Here is a 21,934-nt window from a genome sequence, read left to right on the forward strand (position 1 = left end):
TCCTTATTGAGTAAACATATCTCTGATTAATAATTCCTCTTTCGTTTTGTCTCTCTCATTTTTATGAGTTCTTTTATTAGTAAATTTCTGTAAACAATGAGACAGGGTAACATCAGTTTAACCTGACTCTTTGTATCATTTTTCAAACTTCATTCAAATGCCCTCTTTAGAGCAGTCACATTTATTGTAAAGGTAGAGCTATTGTGAAGCTCTCCCCCAAAGTTCCAGAATACTAAAGTTTAAAATGCTGTTCACACCCAAAATTATCTGAAAGAAATTAGATTAAATTGAATTACCTTTTACTCGGTACGATTGCCTTCAGTCCACCATAGTCCGCGCTAACTTTCTGTGCTATTTTCTATCCTTTATAAAGGCCGCGATCGTGTAACGTATGACGTCACTGCGTCATGTTACGCGATGATGTCCCACGTCACGCCTTTACGTTCGGCGTCCATTTTGATTCTCTATTTCTGCCATGAAACCATAGTGATTCCTTTTCATAACGTTTGCCTAGTTCGAATGTATCCTTCCTATGGATCCTTTCAGACAGTTCCATTATTTTCAAATCAAAGTAAAAAACAAAGGAAAGCCAAGAAAGAAAAGAATTAATAGAGCAAATTTGAGAAGAGACTTATTTCAAATTATAACCATAAGGTAAAAGAAATTTTTTAGGAAAAAAAATAAAAAACTGCAATTCAACACATATTTTCATAAAACATGATAAAAAGAAGATATATCATGACATGATAGTGCTTATAACTTTTTGGATACAATTTAGACAGCCTTGCATTCTATTTTCATACTTCAGCTTTCTATAGCCAATAGGCCATCATATGTTCCGAATTCAGGCCAGAGTGACACGTGTCCAGAATACAAATCCATTTGGCTTCTCTTCTTCTTAGCTGGAGCTCTCTATTTCCACCTCTTTCCATTGTGTCAACTCTTTCAATGCCTAAAAATGTAATTTCTTTTATCTCAGATATTTCATGATCTTGATTATAGTGCACTGCCATAGGGTATCTTGTATCATTATTCTTAATGGCTCTTAGATGTTCTTGAAGTCTGATTTTCAATGTTCTGATAGTGCTTCCTACATATCTTTTTTTGCAAATGCATGTAATCGCATAAATCACATATTTTGTGTTGCAATTGATGTATTGTTTTATCTTTTGATACCTTCCATTTGGTAGTCTTATTTCTTTAATTCCATTCTCCATTTGATTACAAATTGCACAATTCCCACAGCTGTAGGTTCCTGTCGGTGCCGGCACTTTAAGAAATTGACTCAGAGTCTCAGTTATTTCTTCTTTGAGATGACTTGGGCTTGGGATGAAATGGTATATACAACTCCAGACCCAGTACCTATTATACCTGAGGACAAACTCTTGGGTATCACAACAGCCTTAACACAAGCGGAACTACGAAAAGAAATTCAGCGGACAATGAATCCTGATGCTTTCCTCGCATGGCAAACTCAAGGAGAACAATATTCCATCAAGGGCCATCTACCCTTTTTTAGGGATAGCCTATATGTACCCAAGAAGGAATTACAAGAGCATATTATTTCAAGGTATCACGATTCACTGATCGAAGGGCATCCTGGGATCACCAAAACCCTAGCTAAGGTGAAAGAGAACTTTTGGGGCCTACCTGGCGTAAGGACATCATTCAGTATATTCAATCCTGCGGTGTCTGCGCACAAAATAAATTACAGAAACAAAAACCATCTGGTCTCCTACAACCATTGGACATTCCTGTTACGCTCACCTGGTATCCACGGGGACGCCACCCAGCTGCCGGAACCCTGGTGCCCTTCTCGGTCGTTCCCGGGTATTATCAGCGGGGAGTTCTTTCTTATTTTGGGCTTTGGCAGGGGCGCGTTGTCCTCGGTGGGCGATTGCAATCGAGTAATCACTGATTCTGCCCCTTTGAGTCTCTCAGGTAGGTCTTATTACTGTTATTCTGTAAGCCTTACTTTGAACTAATGATGTCGTTTCTCTCCCAGTAGGTGCGCGAGAGTCCGCTGTGGGCCGTTGGCTGGATTTGAGCTCACCGGCAAGTGATGGTGTTTCGGGAGCGCCTCGATGCGGTAAGTGGGCACTATACGTAGCGCTATGGTGCCGAGCTTCTGCTAACCTGTTGTCTTTTATTCCAGTTGGCTGCTGCGTTCACCGAAGCAAGAGGCTCCTAAGCGGTGCTGGTCGATGGGCGACTTGAGAGGTAAGTTGTCGGCTCTGATGTAAATGTCTAATGTCTCTTTTCTCTCTTTTTGCAGGTTCGAAGATCCAAGAAGCTTGCTGTTCCTTGGCTGCTGATTGCAGTCTGCGGTGGAATCTCAGGTAAGCTGCTGAAAATAACGATGTCCCTTTGTTTTGCAGGTGCAGACTTTTCGAGGTTCGAAGATGCTGCAGAACACAATGAGCGTCACGTTGCTGGAATGCAAAGTAACGCGAAGTGTGTACTGGAGTTCGGGTGTGGTTAATATAGCCTGCAGGCATCCCAGGTATCACTGGGCCTGTCATACCCAAAATGCTAGACCGCATGGTTCAGTTTAGGAACTGAGCCATGTGGAGGCATCCATGTTGTTGCGCAATGCCCTCATGGGCCCTGATTACTGCTCTAGCATATGAGCCTGGCGCCAAAGGTGCCAGGACTGACTCCAAGAGAGTCTGGGGGCAAATGTCAAGGCCCTTGAGGGCCTGATGGGGGTAGAAGTAGCCCACCTGGCCTGGCTATCCAGGCTTAGGGCAGGGATCGTGACAATTCCTCCAGTTCCATGGCACACTCTTTCCCTTGACTTCATCACTGATCTACCACACAGCCAAGGGTTCAACACCATCCTTGTAGTTGTGAACTTATTCTCAAAGATGGCACACTTTATTCCTCTCAAAGGCCTCCCAGACGCCTCCACCTTAGCAAAAGTATTCCTGGAGGGAGTTGTTAAGCTACATGGCTTCCCTTCAGTTCTGGTCTCTGATCGAGGCAGCCAGTTTGTATCCAATTTCTGGAACAAAATGTTGTGCTATGGCACAGATCGACGTTCGGCTATCTACCAGTCACCATCCCCAAACGGACGGCCAAATCGAGAGAACCAATCAGACGCTCAAGCAATATTTACGGTGCATGCTGCACCACGAACAAAGGAATTGGAAATACTTACTATGGATAGCCGAATATGCATATAACAATTCCTTGCATTCAAGCACGGGACAAACACCCTTCTATACCCTTTATGGCAGACATCCACGTACCTCTTAACTAGACCGTCCAGCCAGCTTGGAAATGCCAGTGGTAAAGACTCTACACACAACCATTACTCAGGCTTTCAAAAAGGCGAAGGAACATCTTATTCATGCCAAAGAAAAACAAAAGAGATTCGCCGACAAACACTGAAAAAAGGCCCCTGACTAACAAGTAGGAGACAAAGTTTGGTTAGCAGCGAAATTCGTAGCCATCAAGGGAACCCGGACCTTTCATCCCAGTTACAACTCGGTCTGCACATCTACCCAGTCTGGATTTGGATCCTTTGGGTCCCATCTTTCTTTGGGAGGAGTTCCCCCATCTCTGAAGGAGAAGATCCTTTTCCCAGGATCCTTTGAGGATCCCTCTCATTCAAACTGGAAGATTTGTACCTCCTACAGGCAATGATTTCAGGCATTCTGCACCGCCATGCTCATCTGAGGGTTCTGTTGAGCCCTCAGCATGCAACCCAGATCCTGTGCCATGTTTTGAACCTGGCGCTCTAGTTGGGACACCCGCTCTGGCTGGTACGGGGTCCTCATGTCTCCCCTGGGCTGATCCCGGGAAGGGTAGCTATCCCGTCTCACAAAATACCCTGGGTTAGGAAAGTTTGGGTACCCCTCCACCCTTGGCCTCCCCTCTCCTGGATTGGGTTGTCTGTGCTCAGGAAAGTGGGGAAAGAAGAATGGATTGTTTTGGGGGTTAAAATTTGGCAGGTACCTTGGGAACAAATTCTGTGCGTTATTTGGGGGATTACTGCCCTCCTGGGAGAAGCGAGGAGGGAAATTCCCTGGGTTAGCTGGTGTTTGGTTGGATCCCCCCCTTGGGTTGGAGGAGTCCACGCATAACCCAGGATGGGTCTATTGCCTTTCTAGCGGGGGCTGGTGTAGTCCAGGGAGTTAGGGGTCCCATTTGTGGGATTACCTCCCTGGCTCCCTGTTTGTGATTGGCCCAAGGGCCTTCTGGGTTTGAGGTTGTTTTGATTCTGTGCGGGCAGGTTTTTAGGCCCCCCCATCTCTGTCACGCTCACCTGAATCTCTGCAGGAGCAATGGAGTTTGCCGACCTCGGCCCTGCCCTCTTCTCACCCGGAATACTGGGAGTTTAACCTGGAAGGAGAATGACGGGTTAGTGAGTGGTGCTACCCAAACCCAGGGAACACCCTCTCTCCTCTGTGTGCTGCAATATAGTGCCTGGGGGCTCACCTCTTAGTTTGGGATGGCGGGCTCTCCGTCCTGCCTCTGTAGGGGCGCTACGGTGCGGGACCAGCAGGCTGTTGCGCTGACTTGGTGCTGGTTTTGCTGGTTGCTGCGCTGGTTCGGCGATGTAAACTCCACCGTTTATTTTGGATAGTGGAGTTCTGGAGCTCCCAAAGAGTTTCCCAAGGCCAGTTACCTCACTGGAACCTTCGTACTGTGGGAATAGCAGATGTGCACAAAAGCAGCCCTTTTCGGAATAAGGTAAGTGCTATATGTCCTTGGAATCCTAGTTGCTTCACTGGGTTAGCGCGTGGGAAAGAGTCCAGGTTCATATTGTCTATGAAGGTCTTTGCCAACAAAGTGTCTTTAAGTCCTAACCTGCTTTTCCTTTGTTTTTTCTCTTTGCAGGTTGCCGGAGTCACTCGGGGACGGAAAATCCGGATGAGCTTCCAGAGAAGATGAGCGGGAGTGATTTGTCGGTCCGCAACCTGCTTTTCCTTTGTTTTTTCTCTTTGCAGGTTGCTGGAGTCACTCGGGGATGGAAAATCCGGATGAGCTTGCAGAGAAGATGAGCGGGAGTGACTTGTCTGTCCGCAAGTGGAAAAGGAGTCGCGAAAACTCTGGAGGGGCGCTGAAAAAAGGTGAGTAGAAAACCGCTTGTCAGCTTAGGTCTCTGTTCTTCTCTTTTCAGGAGAGGTGATCGCAGTGAAGAAGAATGATCTGCCGGTCACAAGGGCTGAAGAAAGCTGTAGAAGTCTCACGAACCAGGTAAGCGTGTGCTCAAAGCTACAGAAAGCACACGAAGCATGGGTTGCTCATTGGGCATGGCTTTTATAGAGAGCCACGCCCAAACTAGAGTGTTCAACTTAGTTCCAGGTTGGCACAAAAAGGATCCATACTAGTTGAAACAGGAAGTCTCATGTTATTCTATGGGAGTAGGGAGTACCAATGGATGAAATGGATATTAACCCTATCCTTGTTTGCCATGCTCTCACCCACAGTGCTCCTATCTGTTTTCCCCTCTTGCCATGAATTGAATATGAAGGTGACTTGGAAGTGCTAGCTACGCTAGTGCCCATGACAGTCCTCCCCCTCAAGGCCCCTCTCAAAGGTGTGCTTCCTGTACCAGGCTTGGTGGGATTGTTCCGATGGTATTTGAGTAGTAACCGAGTGGCATGAATGTTCCCGCTTGGCTCCCACGACCTATCTTGGGGCCCATATCCCTTCCAATCCACTAAGTAATACTGGGTGTTTCGTACTATCTTGGAATCCAGTATTTGCTTTACCTCATACTCTGGTTCCTCCCCTCTGATTTCTATGGGGGCTGGTGGAGTTAGTGTTCTAGTCCCAGGGTGTACAGGTTTCAACAAGGAAACATGAAAAACCGGGTGTATGCGCATTTGTGGTGGTAGAGTCAACTTCATGGCAACAGGAGTAACTACGCTTTCAGTTGTGAACAGGCCTACGAACTTGGGATGGAATTTTCTGGGTCCTTTTAATGCTATATATTTAGATGCAAGCCATACCGAATCTGCTGCTTGGTAATTTGGGGCCTCTCGTCGGTGCCGATCAGCCTACCTTTTTTGTGTAGCCTTGGCTGCCTCGAGGTGTTCAACTGCATCTTTGGTTGCTTGTGAGATGTTTTCGTGTAAGGTCTTAATGGCTAGCATCTCAATGGCTTTTGGCGGGTCATATGTCGAAGTTCTTGGGTTGCGGCCATAATGAGTGTAAAAGGGCGTCATGCGTGTGGAGGCGTGTACTGAATTTTTGTATGCGTATTCAGCTATCCACAGGATTTCCTCCCAAGAGTATTCTTTCTGGTGTAATAAACAACGGAGGTATTGTTCCAGAGTTTGATTTGTGCGCTCTGTTTGCCCGTCTGTTTGCGGACGGTGACTGGTGGACAAATAGATTTCTATTCTGGCCAACGAGCAACAATGCTTCCAGAATCGTGACACAAATTGGCTTCCCCTGTCAGAGACTAATATGGATGGAAACCCATGTAACTTCAAAATGTTATTGAGAAATACCCGAGCCAGGGCCTGAGCAGATGGAATGCCTTTTAAAGCGATGAAATGGGCTATCTTGGTGAACAAATCTACCACCACAAGGATGGTGTTAAATCCCGAACTGGGAGGTAGGTCTGTGACAAAGTCCATAGAGACGGTGCGCCAGGGTGTGGGTGGTATTGCCAGTGGTTGTAATAAGCCCGCCGGCCTTTGTCTTGAGGCCTTGTTTTGAGCACATGTTCCACATGAGTTGACAGAGTCGTGGGTGTCTTGTCGCTAAGTTGGCCACCAGTAGGATCTTTCAATCTTTTTCAGCAGTCTTTGCCACTCCTGGGTGCCCTTCAATTAGTGAATTATGGTAGTTAGTGAGTATTTCTTCCTGCAAGGTACGCGTTGGAAGGTAAAGACGATCTCTGTAATACGGCAGGCCGTTCTTAATGGAAAAGTTAACTCCCTTGTTTTCCCATGTTAGTAAATCTCTGACGGACAGACTATCCTTTACCTTCTGCTTGAATGCTTCCCATGAAGAATCATCTCCACACAGACCCAGGATTTTGTCACCGGGGATGATGTCCACCAGATCAGGAATGCTGTAAACTTGTTCCCCTTTGCTGATGCGTGATAAAGCATCTGCCTTCCCATTTTTTATTCCAGGCTGGTAAGTGATCACAAAATCATATTCTGATAGGAACAGAGCCCAGCGAAGCTGTCGGGATGATTGTACTTTAGCTGAGCGCAAGTACTGGAGATTTCTATGATCAGTTATTATGGTGATGGTATGCTTGGCTCCGAGTAAATAATGCCTCCATTCCTTGAGGGCCTCCTTAATCGCAAGCAGTTCTTTATCCGTGACTGCGTAATTCAGTTTGGCTGGAGAAAACTTCTTCGACCAGAAAGCCACGGGGTGAAGATGCCTCTTCAGCCGCGGGAGTCCATTCGAATCTTGGGTGCTTGAGTAGAAGGGTAGTGATAGGATGCACCAAGTGTGAAAATCCTGGTATAAACGTTGGTAGAAGTTTGCAAAACCAAGAAAGCTCTGCACTCCCTTTAGAGACGAGGGTGATGGCCAAGTGAGAATTGCCTCTACTTTTCTATTGTTCATTCGGATCCCTTGTGGTGACAATACAAATCCTAGAAACTCGACTTCGGTGACATGGAAGGAGCAATTTTCAAGCTTGGCATTTAGGTGGTATTCGTGCAACTTGTGGAGAACTGCCCGCACATGTGCTACATATTCCTGTATGGAAGCCGAGTAAATGAGGATGTCATCTATGTACACTACGGCACATAAGTCTAACAGTTCTCGCAGGACATCATTCATGAAGTGTTGGAATGCCGCCGGAGCATTACATAGCCCGAACAGTATTACCTGATACTCGTAGAGGCCGTACCTGGTGCGGAACGCGGTCTTCCATTCATCACCCTCCTTTACGCGCACCAGGTGATAGGCCCCTCGAAGATCCAGCTTCGTAAATACTTGCGCTTGTCGTACTTGGTCAAGCAATACAGGTATTAGCGGTAACGGTTACCGGTTCTTTACCGTGACCTGGTTTAACGCGCGATAATCGATGCATGTTCTTAGGTCCCCCTCCTTCTTTTGGATGAAGAAGAGGGGAGAAGCCGCTGGAGATTTGGAAGGGCGATTAAAACCATTTGCGAGAAACTGGTCCATGTAGGTCTTTAGATGTGCGTTTTCCCCTTCCGTCAGGGCGTATATGCGGCTGCATGGGACTTTTGCCCCTGGTACCAGGTCTATCTGGCAGTCATAAGAACGATGCAGGGGCAGTGTATTGGCTTGTTCTTTGGCAAATACGTCCTGAAAGTCCTGGTATTCTTTGGGTAAGGCCCCTAGTATTCCCAATACTGGGAATGCCTTCTGAGATGCAGATATCGGATTTTCTGGTGCCTGACCTGTCTCATAACAGTGTCTGCAGTACCTGGGAAAGGTTAACGACCTACTACGCCAATCTATGAGCGGGTTGTGTTTCTCAAGCCAAGGTATGCCAAAGATCATCTGGAATTGTGGGGCCAAAATCAGATGAAATGAGATTTCTTCCTTATGTCCATCTTGACAGAGCATAATGACCTTTGCAGTTTAACGGGTAACCGGGCCTGATAGTAGCTGAGTTCCGTCGACAGCGGTTACATTGTCTACGGCTTCCTTTGCACAGACTGGTAAACCAATTTTGTCTGCCGTCTCCAGGTCCAAATAATTCCCAATAGCTCCGCTATCCACGAATGCTTCAAGTGCGTGTAACCTGGAGGGCTGGCGTTGGTCCAAGATGGTCACCGGGATGGTAAAGTGGGAGGTTGAGGGATTCTTAGTTGCGCTCGACAAACCGACCTCTATGTTTGTTGGGCGTTGGAGTTCTCCGCCTCGGTTGCTTCCTTTACTCCGTCCATGGCTCCAACAGTCTTTCGAGCGTGTTTTGCCGGGCAATTACGAAGAAAATGGCCGGATTGTCCACAGTACAAGCATAGCTGCTCCTGCCGCCTTCTGTCTTGTTCTGCCTTGGTGAGTGGACCTCGAACTCCACCCAATTGCATGGGTTCAGGATGTGCTTCCACAGGCTGGCAAACCGGCGTCTCTTTGGGCCGCATGTAGAACGCAATGCTCTCAGAGCGTGAGCGGACGGTCTTCCGGGTTTGTAAACGGTGATCAAGCTGAATTGCTAGGTCAATGTATTCAGCGCACCCATCAGGTGGGTTGACTAATTGTGCCAGGACGTCTTTGAGCTCCCCTCGTAGACCTCGGTAAAATAGAGTTGCACGTTTTTCTTCGGGCCAGTTTGTTTCGGCTACCAGACAATATAAAGTTGCTACTTAAGCCACAAGATCCTGATTTCCTTGCCGAAGAGATAACAATTCGTCATCCAAGGCCTGTCCTTGTGTGCTACGAGCAAAGAGCTTTTCCCAACTCACACTGGAAACCGGAAAAAGTCCGGAGCAAAGGGTCATCCCTATTGACTAACGGTACAGACCAGTCTGCGGCATGTCCCCCCAAGTATGACAACACAAAGGCCACTTTTGATTGGTCAGTGGGGAAGAACCCAGGTTTGCACAGGAAATGTAGACGACACTGGTTCATGAAAGTCCCGAACCTTTTGGGCTCTCCCAAGAACCTCTTTTGGGGCGCCAGTGGTATGTTGCCTGGAAGGACTACTTGTACTGGTGCTGCTATGGGTTGAGGTGGTGACGTTGGCGTAGCCGTGGCTCCCCCTGGCAATAGAGCTAATCCCGCTTGAGTCTGTAGTAATTGGCGAGCAATCTCATCTGTCTTGTCCCTATTCACTATCAGTTCACACCTCAAGGCGCTTGTCTCAGAACGGGCTGCATGCACCTCAGCCCGCAGTTCCCCCAATAACTGTGACAACTGATCTACCTCCGAGGTCTCCATCGCTCAGGCAGAGCTGTTTTAGGGTAGGCTTCGTGTTCTGTCACGCTCACCTGAATCTCCGCAGGAGCGATGGAGTTTGCCGACCTCGGCCCTGCCCTCTTCTCACCCGGAATACTGGGAGTTTAACCTGGAAGGAGAATGACAGGTTAGTGAGTGGTGCTACCCAAACCCAGGGAACCCCCTCCCCCCTCTGTGTGCTGCAATATAGTGTCTGGGGGCTCACCTCTTAGTTTGGGATGGCGGGCTCTCCGTCCTGCCTCTGCAGGGGCGCTACGTTGTGGGACCAGCAGGCTGTTGCGCTGACTTGGTGCTGGTTTTGCTGGTTCGGCGATGTAAACTCCACCGTTTATTTTGGATAGTGGAGTTCTGGAGCTCCCAAAGAGTGTCCCAAGGCCGATTACCTCACTGGAACCTTTGTACTGTGGGAATAGCAGATATGCACAAAAGGAGTCCTTTTCGGAATATGGTAAGTGCTATATGTCCTTGGAATCCCAGTTGCTTCACTGGGTTAGCGCGTGTGAAAGAGTCCAGGTTCGTATTGTCTATGAAGGTCTTTGCCAACAAAGTGTTGTTAAGTCCTAACCTGCTTTTCCTTTGTTTTTTCTCTTTGCAGGTTGCCGGAGTCACTCGGGGACAGCAAATCCAGATGAGCTTGCAGAGAAGATGAGCGGGGGTGACTTGTCGGTCCGCAAGTGCAAAAGGAGTCGCAAAAACTCCAGAGGGGCGCTGAAAAAAGGTGAGTGTAGTAACCGCTTGTCAGCTTAGGTCTCTGTTCTTCTCTTTTCAGGAGAGGTGATTGCAGTGAAGAAGACTGATCTGCCGGTCACAAGGGCTCTGTAGAAAGCTGTAGAAGTCTCAGGAACCAGGTAAGCGTGTGCTCAAAGATACAGAAAGCACACGAAGCCTGGGTTGCTCATTGGGCGTGACTTTTATAGAGAGCCACGCCCCACGACTAGAGTGTTCAACTTAGTTCCAGGTTGGCACAAAAAGGATCCATACTAGTGGAAACAGGAAGTCTCATGTTATTCTATGGGAGTAGGGAGTACTAATGGATGAAATGGATATGAACCCTATCCTTGCTCGCCATGCTCTCACCCACAGTGCTCCTATCTGTTTTCCCCTCTTGCCATGAATTGAATATGAAGGTGACTTGGAAGTGCTAGCTACGCTAGTGCCCATGACAATCTCTAAATCTAAAATGGGGGCAACCTTCACCTATGCCACTTTAGCAGCAGCAGGGGCGTTAGTTGTGTTTTTTGGGGTTTTTTGGATTATTTTTGTTTTCCACTGGCTTTTGCACCTCATAAATGTGCCTGGCTTGTTCAATGACCCAGTCTAGTGATCTTTTCTCGTGAAAGTCTCTCACTAGCTGGGCCATGATGTACTTGGGGAGAGCATGGAAGAAAGTATTTACAAACTCTTTGCTGTCAGTGCGCAGCGTTCTAGTGGTCTGCACAAAGGCATGCTTCAATTCTTGAACAAATTCCTGGGGGGCCTGATCTTCCCCACATTGCAAGTTATAGGCTGCCTTGCAAGCCTCCTGAGGATTCCTGTGCACAGAAAAGTGTTTCAAGATGGTTGAGAAGGCCCACTTTACATATTGAATACAGCTCTGGCTGTCCTTCAAATGGAAAGTCTCCATCATTTGTTCAAAGAGCTCAAGGTGCTCCTAAACCGAATATTTCACATTCTTATGATAGGGCGTGATGACACTCCTAATGGCTTTGATTTGTTTTAGGGGATCCGTGAGCAAGGCCCTCTTGACCTTGTTGGCTTTCTTGGTTCGGGTGACCCTGGTCCACTCATCCTCTGACTCAGAGGCACTGCTACCAGAGGTGCCTGTCTGGTCTTCTAGGCTCTCCCGGATTCTGCGAGCTTGGGAATGGCTGGCAGAATGTGTGGGCCTAGTTTCCTGTGGTGCTCAGCAGAGTCTTCTGCTCCCAGGATTTTCTGACTACCCCCCCCCCCACTGTCCTAGCTGGGCAGAGGTTTTCAGGATACCTTTAGTGGGCCTTCTCTCGTGGAGTTCCCCACTAAATTTTACCATCTGGTCTCTGGGTAAATGGTATTTTTGAGGATCCATTTCTCTGACCCTCCCCTCATTGGAGTCTCCCTGATCAGAGAATATGGCCCTAGCACTTGGGAACCTATACCCACATGCCCGCCCATGCATTCCTGGGAGGTGCTGATCTATGAGCCCCATATTCCTCATTGGATTGAAGTCTGCCATCCCCGTGGCCCTTGGCTCATGTGCACTAGTGGATATAGGGGTGGCAGAGTCCATGGAGTGGAAGAGATGAAGGCCTCTGGTACTAGGGTTCCTGAGGTGATGCTCAGGTGTTTCCCTTTCCCAGCGGACCTCACCTCTCTCAGCCTCTACTCCCTGTTGCCATGCAAGAACCTGACCTTTCTGTTCCTCTATCAAGGCCTTGATAGTCTCTAGCAGTGGTTCCTGCATAGCTACCTGTCTGTGGAGCCTGTGATTTTTCTCACAGAGAGCCTCATTGTCTCTCTGTGCTTCCCGTGTCATTTTAGAGTACTGGGCCACTTTTTGCTGCAGGAGGGTTACCTCCTGAGTCCTGTCCTTACTGGCATGGTCACTCTTTGCCAGTGCATCTTCCATCCTCCTGGATGCTCTAACAGTTTTGTGTAATCTTTTTGGAGATCACCCAGTCCCTGAAGGGCCAGGTGATTTTCTTCCATTTTACCTTTTAAATAACTGACCTCCTGGCCTAAGGTGTCCCTTTCCTGAATAAGAGTACCCCTCTGTGCAGCCAGGTCGTCTCTTTGTTTTTGGAGTGCACCAGCTTTCTGTCGCTCCTCATCAAATTCTGCCTGGGTGTCCAGGTCTTTGAGAATTGATTTATTATTTTCTTCTTTTTCTTGCTGTAGGCAGTTTTGGAGGGTGACTACCTGCTCTGCGCATGTCCTGTTAACATTTATTTGCTGTTCCAGCTTTTTCTGGCTCTGTAGTAGAGAGTCCAAACTTTCTTGGCACTCCTTCTGCAGTGCCAGCACTTTGGTATCCTGCTCTACATTCTCCTGCAGCAGGATATCCATGTCTTTTTATTTATTTATTTATTTGTTTATATTTTTTTTTATCCATGTCTTCTTTTATTATCAGGTACTACCTGGTTTCATTTTCTGATTCATGGCTCTTTTGTAGCCTTTGCTCTCCAGAGTCCAGATCAGTTTGGGCTTTTTCTAATGATTGTAGTTGCTTGTTTGCCAGATCTAAGTTCTTGGCATATTTGTCCTGTATTGCTCCAATGTGGAGGAGCAGATATGCTGCTATTTTGGCAATATTACTTTGCTCTTCTTTTACCTTAGGGGCCATATACAGTTCACTCAGTGCCATATGTAATGGACCCTGATCTTGCCATAAATTTAATCCTGTTGCAGTGGCCTGTTCTTTAATTTCCTGCAACCAAACATTTTGATCCTGTTCTGTCCATTCACCCCTGACAAATAGTTTGTGCAGTAGGTGTTCTTTTGCCATATTGATTTCTACCAAGGTCGCCATTCCGGAAATATTATTTTCCTTTCTGACTTACAGGAGTGATTTTATTTTTGCTAACAGACCAATTCCTTAGAGTGTTCCTAATGAAGGGTGTTTTTCACAGTGTAGCACAGTGTGGTAGCCGAACAGGGTTTATGTACCCCGTCAGTTAAAACGCTGTATTAAACTGTCACAAGTGGCATGTCTAATTCAGAGATCTCGTGACTAGTAAGTGATTTCAACCCGGCACTTCACCTAAGTCAATGCCTAGCGTGTGATGCACAGCTGAAACCCTTAATTAATTATTTGTGTCTATAAATTCTTTTATTTCTGAACGATGAACCACTTATATCATGCCACTCTCTTTGAATCCCCCCCGGTCACACTGAACCAGGAATCAGGCTGGTTTGCAAAGTTAAAAATATTTATTTATGTATTGCACAATATATATATCACACTATTTTTAATGGTTATACAATAATCACCAATGGGGTGATGTCACACTAAACAATCTCTTTAATCAAAAGGAGTAATGATGGGAAAAATAATTGAGCACAGAAATAATACTTTTGGGTGTGTTCACTCAAATGGCAATGTGATTACTATTTCCCCCTGAACACCCCTCAATCCCCCCCCCCAATATGCAATATAAAGAGATAGAAAGAGACAGAACAGGTTTCAGGAATGCAGAACTCAAGCAAATATATCCATCCCAATTTCCCCAGCAAACACAGAGAGAGAAACAGGAATGATTGCAAACTTGTCAAAAATGGTTTTAAAGTTGGCTTGAATGAGTGGGTAAAACACTGAAAATGGTTTAATTCACTGAAATTGTTCGAATTCTCAAGGGAGCCACTTGGTATGGTATCAGACTAACACTAGCAATGATTTAAGAGTGATAAGCAAGTTGAAAACTTAATTTTGAGGTTGGGTGCAATGAAAAGCTATTTCACACGTAATAGATTTGAGCCAAACGAAAAATTTGCGGCAAACCTTTCCGAGCGCGGTAAGCGCAATTGCGGAAAAACTATAAGGAGTTGAAAAGCGTAGGATGTTAGCTCCAAGTAGACACTTAAATTTCGTTTCTAGCATAAAGTATGAAGAAGTTATGATTGTTTTCGTGGAGGTGTTTTTTTTAGAAAGAGGCAAAATATAAAACAAGGATGCGCTTTTAAAAGTACAAACAAGGTTTCTTTACACTAGGGATATACTATGAAGATACAAACTACACGACAGCACAGCCACCAGACCAAGACGTCACCGATCAGGTTTTTGCCCGCCGAGACGCGCGCCTTTCTTCAGATTAAATATATCAGCACAAAGATGATTTTAACAATATTATTACAGAAGGACTACAGGATAAGATAGAGGGTTCAGGCAAGACAAAAAGGATTTCCTAATGATGAATACCGTTCTGGATATAAGATAGATTTGGATAGGGATGACTATGGACAGTACATAGGCTAGTGAACATCCCATACTATGGATACTCACTACCAATGTTTTGAATGGAACCGTCTGGGATTCTGGTCAAAGATTTCTGGGACAGACTGCTGGGCACACCGGACTGGACGGGTCAGCGATCAGCAAGGCACTCCGGACACCGCACGGCAGGACGGGACTGCACGACTGGACTGGATCTGCAGTGGCTCTCTGATCTGCACAGCACGGCACCGCCAGATTGGGATTTAATCTGCCCTTCTGGTTATGAAGATAATTCTTTGGCAGGCAAGCAGTTACAGCACAGCCTGGCTGCTTGTTTTTGGTTTCCCCTTAAGTTGAGGGATGGGTTCTGGAAGTTAGGCCAAGCTGAAAGTGGTTCAGCTATGCTCTGAGCCTTTCTGCTTGCAAAGTTTTTGGGGTCTGGAACAAGGAGTATGGATGATTCTCCTGCAGAGTGCTTTGCTGAAATCGGGATGGTGGGTGGATCACTCCGACTAGGTCCTAAACTGTCTCTATTTATGTGTTTCATAAAGGGGTGAGTAAGCTGAATGATCCTAGGTGCACCCCCTAGGTAGTCTATTGGCTAAAGTCTGCTCTCTCCCTTGATTGGAGGGGAAAACAGAGTGTCATCCTGATGATGCGGTTTATGAGACAGGGAATACCTCCTAATGATGAAGCAGAATAATGTAATGTGTCATCAGATAATGGTTATTGAGTCTGCATATTATGTTGTGTTAAAAAATTTTAAAATGTGTTTAGCAAAAAGGAAGAGGCTGCACCAAAGGAAAGGTGTCCAGCCAATCTGCACACTGCACACAACCTGTCCCACAGGGTGTTTCCCCCAGAGGGTTTCCCTGGGACTCTACGTCCTTTACTTCCTTCAATATTAAGGGGAGTGGAGGAAATAGGGCCCACGGGATAGTTCTCATTTGATTCTCTAACTGTTGCAATTGGAAGGGCAATCTTTGTTTATTATCCAAATTCATGACAAATATACAAGTATCCCCGTGTTAATAACACCCTCCCAACCGACACCTAGATGACCCATGCCACCCTCCAGACCAACAGATGCCCCATACCTGTTCCAGACCGACACCAATGTACCCCACCAAGATGCCACCATCCCTTCCTCCACACAGCAAGATGCCCCTTCTTCCCCTCCAGACCAACAGCTAGATGACCCCTCCCTCAATTCCAGACCCCACCAAGATGCCCCCACCTCTCCTCCCTCCAGACCCACACCCAGATGCCCCATCCCTCCATTCCAGACCCCACGAAGATGCCCCATCCCACCCTCCAGACTCACACACAGATGCCCCACCCCACTATCCAGACCCATACAGATGCCCCATCCCACCCTCCAGATGCACACAGATGTCCCATAACACCCTTGCAACCCACACCTAGATGACCCACGCCACCCTCCAGACCAACAGATTCCCCATATCTGTTCCAGACCGATATCAATGTGCTCCAGTCCATCCACTGCAGACCCCACCAAGATTCCACCATCCCTCCCTCTCATCGCTCCTCTCTCTTGGACTGACCACTTTCTTCTCTCCTCTCACCTGTCGCTCTCTGCCCCTCAGGGTAAGCCGACCCCAGCACTGCCACCCACCTTCTCGGTCAACCAGCCCATGCAGTGTTATTAGGAAAGATTCCCATTTATGTGTAATTTTCCCTGCAGTTGTGTGCTCCCCCCAACTTGTTGCTGCTGTGTCTTTGCCAGAGGAGCCCAGCCTTCTGCTGCACCCCTCTGGACTTTTCGCTCACTTCTTATGGGGAAACTGACATGCCCTTAAGACAGTCAGTACTAGGAGACTTTGTTTCCAATGTTGAAACTTTTTTTACAGTGTACCTTCCAGTACAGGGCACCTGGGTCTCTTAGTCATTTCCAAAGGCCCTGGATACTCTTGAAGGATTCTTTAGGTGAAGTACGGATGTGCCTTGGACAGGCCTAGTGGCAGCTTATCATTTCACATATTTTTAATCCTTTCCTGCCAGGTAAACCACGATTACTGCGTTTGCCACGAATAGGTGGCCTGGCTCCAAAATGGCCATGCCACGAAGTTCTTTGTCCTGTCCTTTGGCCATCTTGCCTCTTCACCTTCCACAGGTCGAAGCGTCCCGGGTCAGCCCTTATTTGTGCATGCATTCTGCCGCGAAACGCCAAGCTTTCGTGGGCTTCTGCATGCCTTGTGTTTGTGCCTCCAGAGTCTCGGGAGGATAGCTCAGGGGCAACGTGCTCGCCTTGGAAGCAAGGCGACACGGAGAAACACAGGTTCGATCCCCGGGTCCGTGCTTAGAAACCACTGGGTATTAAGCGCGTTATAAATAACCTATCATAACATAACAGAACGTCTGGTTCCAATACACATCCTGGGTGCCAGAGAGTCTGGAGTGCTGTGAATGCCTGGGACCACTGTGGTCCGTGATTGGTCCACGTATGGTATGCCTGTATGTGAGCAGATCTCCCATTGGGTCCTCTTCGTTTTGGCGCAAAGGAGATTCTGGATAAGAGAAGGCCACAAACACCCATACCATGTCGATCTCTATAGTTCTCACCGAATGAAGGATAGGATCCAAGTATCCTGAAACTAAGAAGCTGAGTCGAGGAACCGCTGGTGACCCGCTGGAAGGTTTGGCACCCTGAGCCTGCTGCCCCGTGGGACCATTCTGCATCTGGTCGTCCTAGAAGGTCCGCGAAGACGCTTCGACCCATTGGGATAGTGGGACCAACTATTCTCTGCACCTTCTTGAAAACCTGCAGGTAACTGGGCCAACCAGTGGGCTGACCAGCTTACGCACTCTTTGCCCTGATATCGTCGCCGGTTTGAGGAGGCCCTTGAATCTTGGTATATCGCTAGCTCTGTGTTCACGGCACCCTCACACCCAATTTCGTACACTTGGTGTTCCCAGGTCTGAAGTGAGACGTGTGCACCAGAACCGGAGCATACACGGTTACCGTGTCGCCCAGCTGCAGTGATGAACTTTGCAGGTGCACTGCATTTGTGACCTTCTTGCCCCTGAAGCCTGCTGCAGTGAAACTGGCCTGATCCATCCACCAGGAGTGGAGAAATCGCCACTGTCCCGTTTGGGAATCAACACTGTATCTTCGCCACGCTGAAAGCCGCAGAGCCGTCAAATTGCTGCACTTGAACGTGCAACCGAAGTGGACTCGACTGCAGAAGTTTGGTCCGGAGTGCACCGGGGGTCAGTGAGTAATCGCAACCCTAACCGGTGGCCCCGAGTGCCTCAATCCATTTTTAAGCACGAGTGGCCCCTGGGGGCCCCTCTCCTTTCCACTGCTAGTGCGAACTAGTGAACTATTCCCAACTCTTGGAATCGACTCTGCCCTCAAGTGGAGACCCTCCTCGAATAGTGGGAACCTATTCTTCATCGCCTACCCACCTTCCTGAGTTGCTACACACCTTTGAAAAGACCCCGTTTTGCACATTTGAACTACCGCGTGCTCTGGCATTGCTTGTACATTTGAGCATTAGGCTCCACTCTTCTTAGGGATTGGACTGCCTCTTAGTTAGGAGTGTGTTGGATGCAAAAGGGGCTAAAGACTATTTGCACTGCCTGTTTCCTTCCCCTTTTAGTTTGTGGACCAATTTTGTGCATTAACCCTTTAGACCCCAATGGTCTTGTATTTATGTATTTAGATAGGATTGTGTTGGCTTAATAGTATTACTGTAATTTGATTTGTGTGTTGAAACTCAAAGTGCTTGAAATAAATGTATATGTATTTTTAATATATCTACACCTGACTGGGAGTGATTTGTAAGTGTCCTTTACTCTGTGTCACCCTCACCCCTCCTGAGACCTAGTCTTGACCGCCGCCCTAGCTACCTTGATTGGTCTGGCTTGTACAGAAGGTTACCCTGTTCCAAGAAACTAGGCTGACCTTCTGCCCACCAGGTCAGAGTTCAGAAATCCATCTTAACAAGCATGAATCAGTGCAGGCTTTCGCTACTACTTTCTCTCCTCATCCTACACTTTTGGTTGACTCACACTCTGACACAGCCCTTTCCAACCTTCATCTATCAATCACTAACACTCTTGATGTCCTGAGTGTTCATGCCTGAGTGGAAGTGGAAGTCATCAGGTTCATCCTCTGACAAACTGGCCTGCCGCCTGCTCCAAAGGCAATACAGGCTCTCTGTCCTTTCTAAGAAGAGAGCCTACATCCAAGCTTGCGTCTCAGCGGCCTCTAACAACTTGGCCAAACTCTTAAAAATTTGCAAGGAGCTGTCCAATCCTGCTGCAGTCTCCACCTCACCTGTTCCCTCTCAGTCTCTTTGCACAGTTCTGGCATCTCATTTCACCACTAAAACTTAGGACATCCTGTCTACTCTCTCCTCTTCCTCTACCTCCTCTTACTCTACCATTCTACGCCACTCTATTTCCCTATCTCCTCTTCCTTTCTCCTCCTCCCTGTTCACTCCTGACAATGTTTCTAGACAAGTCCGATCTATGAAATTCTTGTCAAAGCAGGTGCTCCCCTGCTCCTCCAGAATCGTTAAGAACCCCATCGACACCCTTGCTCCAACAATGGCCGATTTTTCCAATCACTCTTTTGCCACTGGAACCTTCCCCTCCCTCCTTAAGCACTCCCTTGTGCACCCCCTCAATAAGAAGCCCTCTGCCGATCCTTCCTCTCTGGCACATTATCGCCCGATCTCCATCACTCCTTTCCTGGGCAAACTCCTGGAAAAGATGGCCATATCCCAGTTTAATCTATGCACTGAATCTGTTGGTTGTCTCCATGACCACCAGTCTGGCTTCAGAGCAGCCAGAACCACGGAAACTGCTCTCCTGAACACCTGTGAAGTCTTGCTCTCCAATTGTGAGTCTAACCTACCTTTCTGTCTTCATTCTAATTGATCTATCCTCTGCTTTCGACACGGTCAACCACGCAATCCTGCTCAGTCGTCTCTGTGACAACCTGGGTATCTCTGGTCAGGCCCTAGCCTGGTTGACCTCTGTCCTCACAGATCGACCCTCCCAGATCCAACTTGGGTCTTTCATTTCTTCTATCTCTCTACTTATGGTGTTCCCCAGTTGTATAACCTGGCTCTTTAACCACTACTTGCACTCTGGTCCACCGCATCTCTACCTTATGTTCTAACTTTCAGTGTTATGCGGATGACACCTAGCTCTCCTTCAGGCGCATCTCAACCTCTTATGCTCCTTTTCGCATACCTGTCTGTCTGCAATTCAGGAACGGTGTGCCTCCAACGATCTCCGCCTTAATGCCAGTAAGACTGAGATCCTCCTCATAGGGATACCTGTTCCCGCCTTTCCTCTCTCACTCTGGCCGCCCACCCTGGGCCCTAGCACCAGCCCTGTGAGGCTAAGAACCTTGGTGTCATCTTCGACTCCACCCTCTCCTTCTCTCCTCACATCTCTGACATCTCTAAGAAGTCACACTATCAGCTGCACCTCCTCAGAAGGATTCTTCCTTTTCTCACTTTCCCCCAGAAGCTCACTGTCTTCAGAGTCCTGGTGCTCTGTAGGCTGGACTACTGCAACAGCCTCTTTCTGAATCAGCCTGCCTCTGCTTTTCGCTCTTTACCTTTACAGGACTGTGAGACTTGTCCTTGGCCTCAAGCCCAGGGATTGTATCTCTCCAGCCCTGAAATCTCTCCACTGGCCCCCTGTGGCTGCAAGGATCAGGTTCAAGACCCTCTGCATCGTCCACAAGGCTTTCTGGGGCCTGGGCCCACACTACACCCAACGTTCTCTTCCTAAGCATATTCCTTCTCGAGTCCTCCGCTCCTACACCTCTAACTTTCTGAGGGTCAGGCGCTTCTCCAGGCACAGTGGGAGGTAGATCTCTGTCCTCGACTGGGACCTCCCTCTGGAGCAGCCTCCCTGCCTCTCTCAAACTTGAACAGGACCACCTTAGGTTCCGGAAGCAACTCAAGACCTTCCTTTTCGCTTACGCTTTCTCTGTCCCTTCCTGATGTCCCTGTCTGCTGTGCAAACAGGTTAGCCACTGAATTTACGGAACCAGGTTCCTGCACGACCAGTTGCCCTTGCACAGCCTCTGGGCCTCCCAACAACTTAGGGACTGTATTTGCAACCCTACAGTCCCCTGACTCTCTGCACTTATGAGCCACCTCCCGGCAGCACTTAGGAACTCTCTTGCACTCTCCCCTCCCCCATTCCCCCTGGCACTTCTCCCCCTTTCCCCCACACTTGCGCAATCTGAATGACACAAGGCCTAGTAAGATCGTTGTTTTGTCCTCTTTCTATCTCCCCTTCCTTGTCTTGTAGCGCCTAGAAACACTTGTGTACAGGCGCATTATAAATGACATATTATATCACACAGCAAGATGCCCCATCCTGCTCTCTAGACACACACCTAGATGACCCATCCCTCTATTTCAGACCCCACCAAGATGCCCCATCCCTCCCTCCAGACTCACAACATGATGCCCCATCCTTCCATTCCAAACCCCAAGATGCCCCTTCCCACCCTCCAGACTCACACGCAGATGCCTCACCCCACTGTCCAGACCAATACAGAAGCCCCATTCCAACCTCCAGATGCACAAATGACCCATCTCACCCCACACCTATATGGCCTATGCCACCCTCCAGACCAACAAATGCCCCATACCTGTTCCAGACCGACACCAATGTGCCCTCTATCCATCCATTGCAGACACCAAGATTCCACCCCCCTCCCTCCACATAGCAAGATGTCCCTATCCTGCCCTCCAGACCCACACCTAGATGACCCATCCCTTCATTCCAGACCCACAGATGCCCCATCCCTCCCTTTAGACCCACACCAAAATGCCCCCACCCTCCGATACCAAGATTTCCCATCCTCCACACACCAAGATGTCCCCTCCCTCCAGATCCAAGATGCCCCCTCCGATCCAGACCCCATCAAGATACTCCATCCTGCACTCCAGACCCACACCAAGATGCCTCATCCCTCTCCACACACCAAGATGCCCTATTCCACCCTTCAGATGCACACCAAAATGCCTATCCCTGCCCCCAGACCTACGACAATGTGCCCTACCCCTCCCTCCAGACCCACACCAATGTGCCCCTAAACCCTCACTCCAGACCCACGAAGATGCCCCAGTCTCTCCTTCCAGATCAATGTGCCCCATCCCTCCAGAC

This window comes from Ambystoma mexicanum, chromosome 12 (assembly GCF_040938575.1).
Source record: "Ambystoma mexicanum isolate Mex_15411 chromosome 12, UKY_AmexF1_1, whole genome shotgun sequence".
Classification (NCBI taxonomy): domain Eukaryota; kingdom Metazoa; phylum Chordata; class Amphibia; order Caudata; family Ambystomatidae; genus Ambystoma; species Ambystoma mexicanum.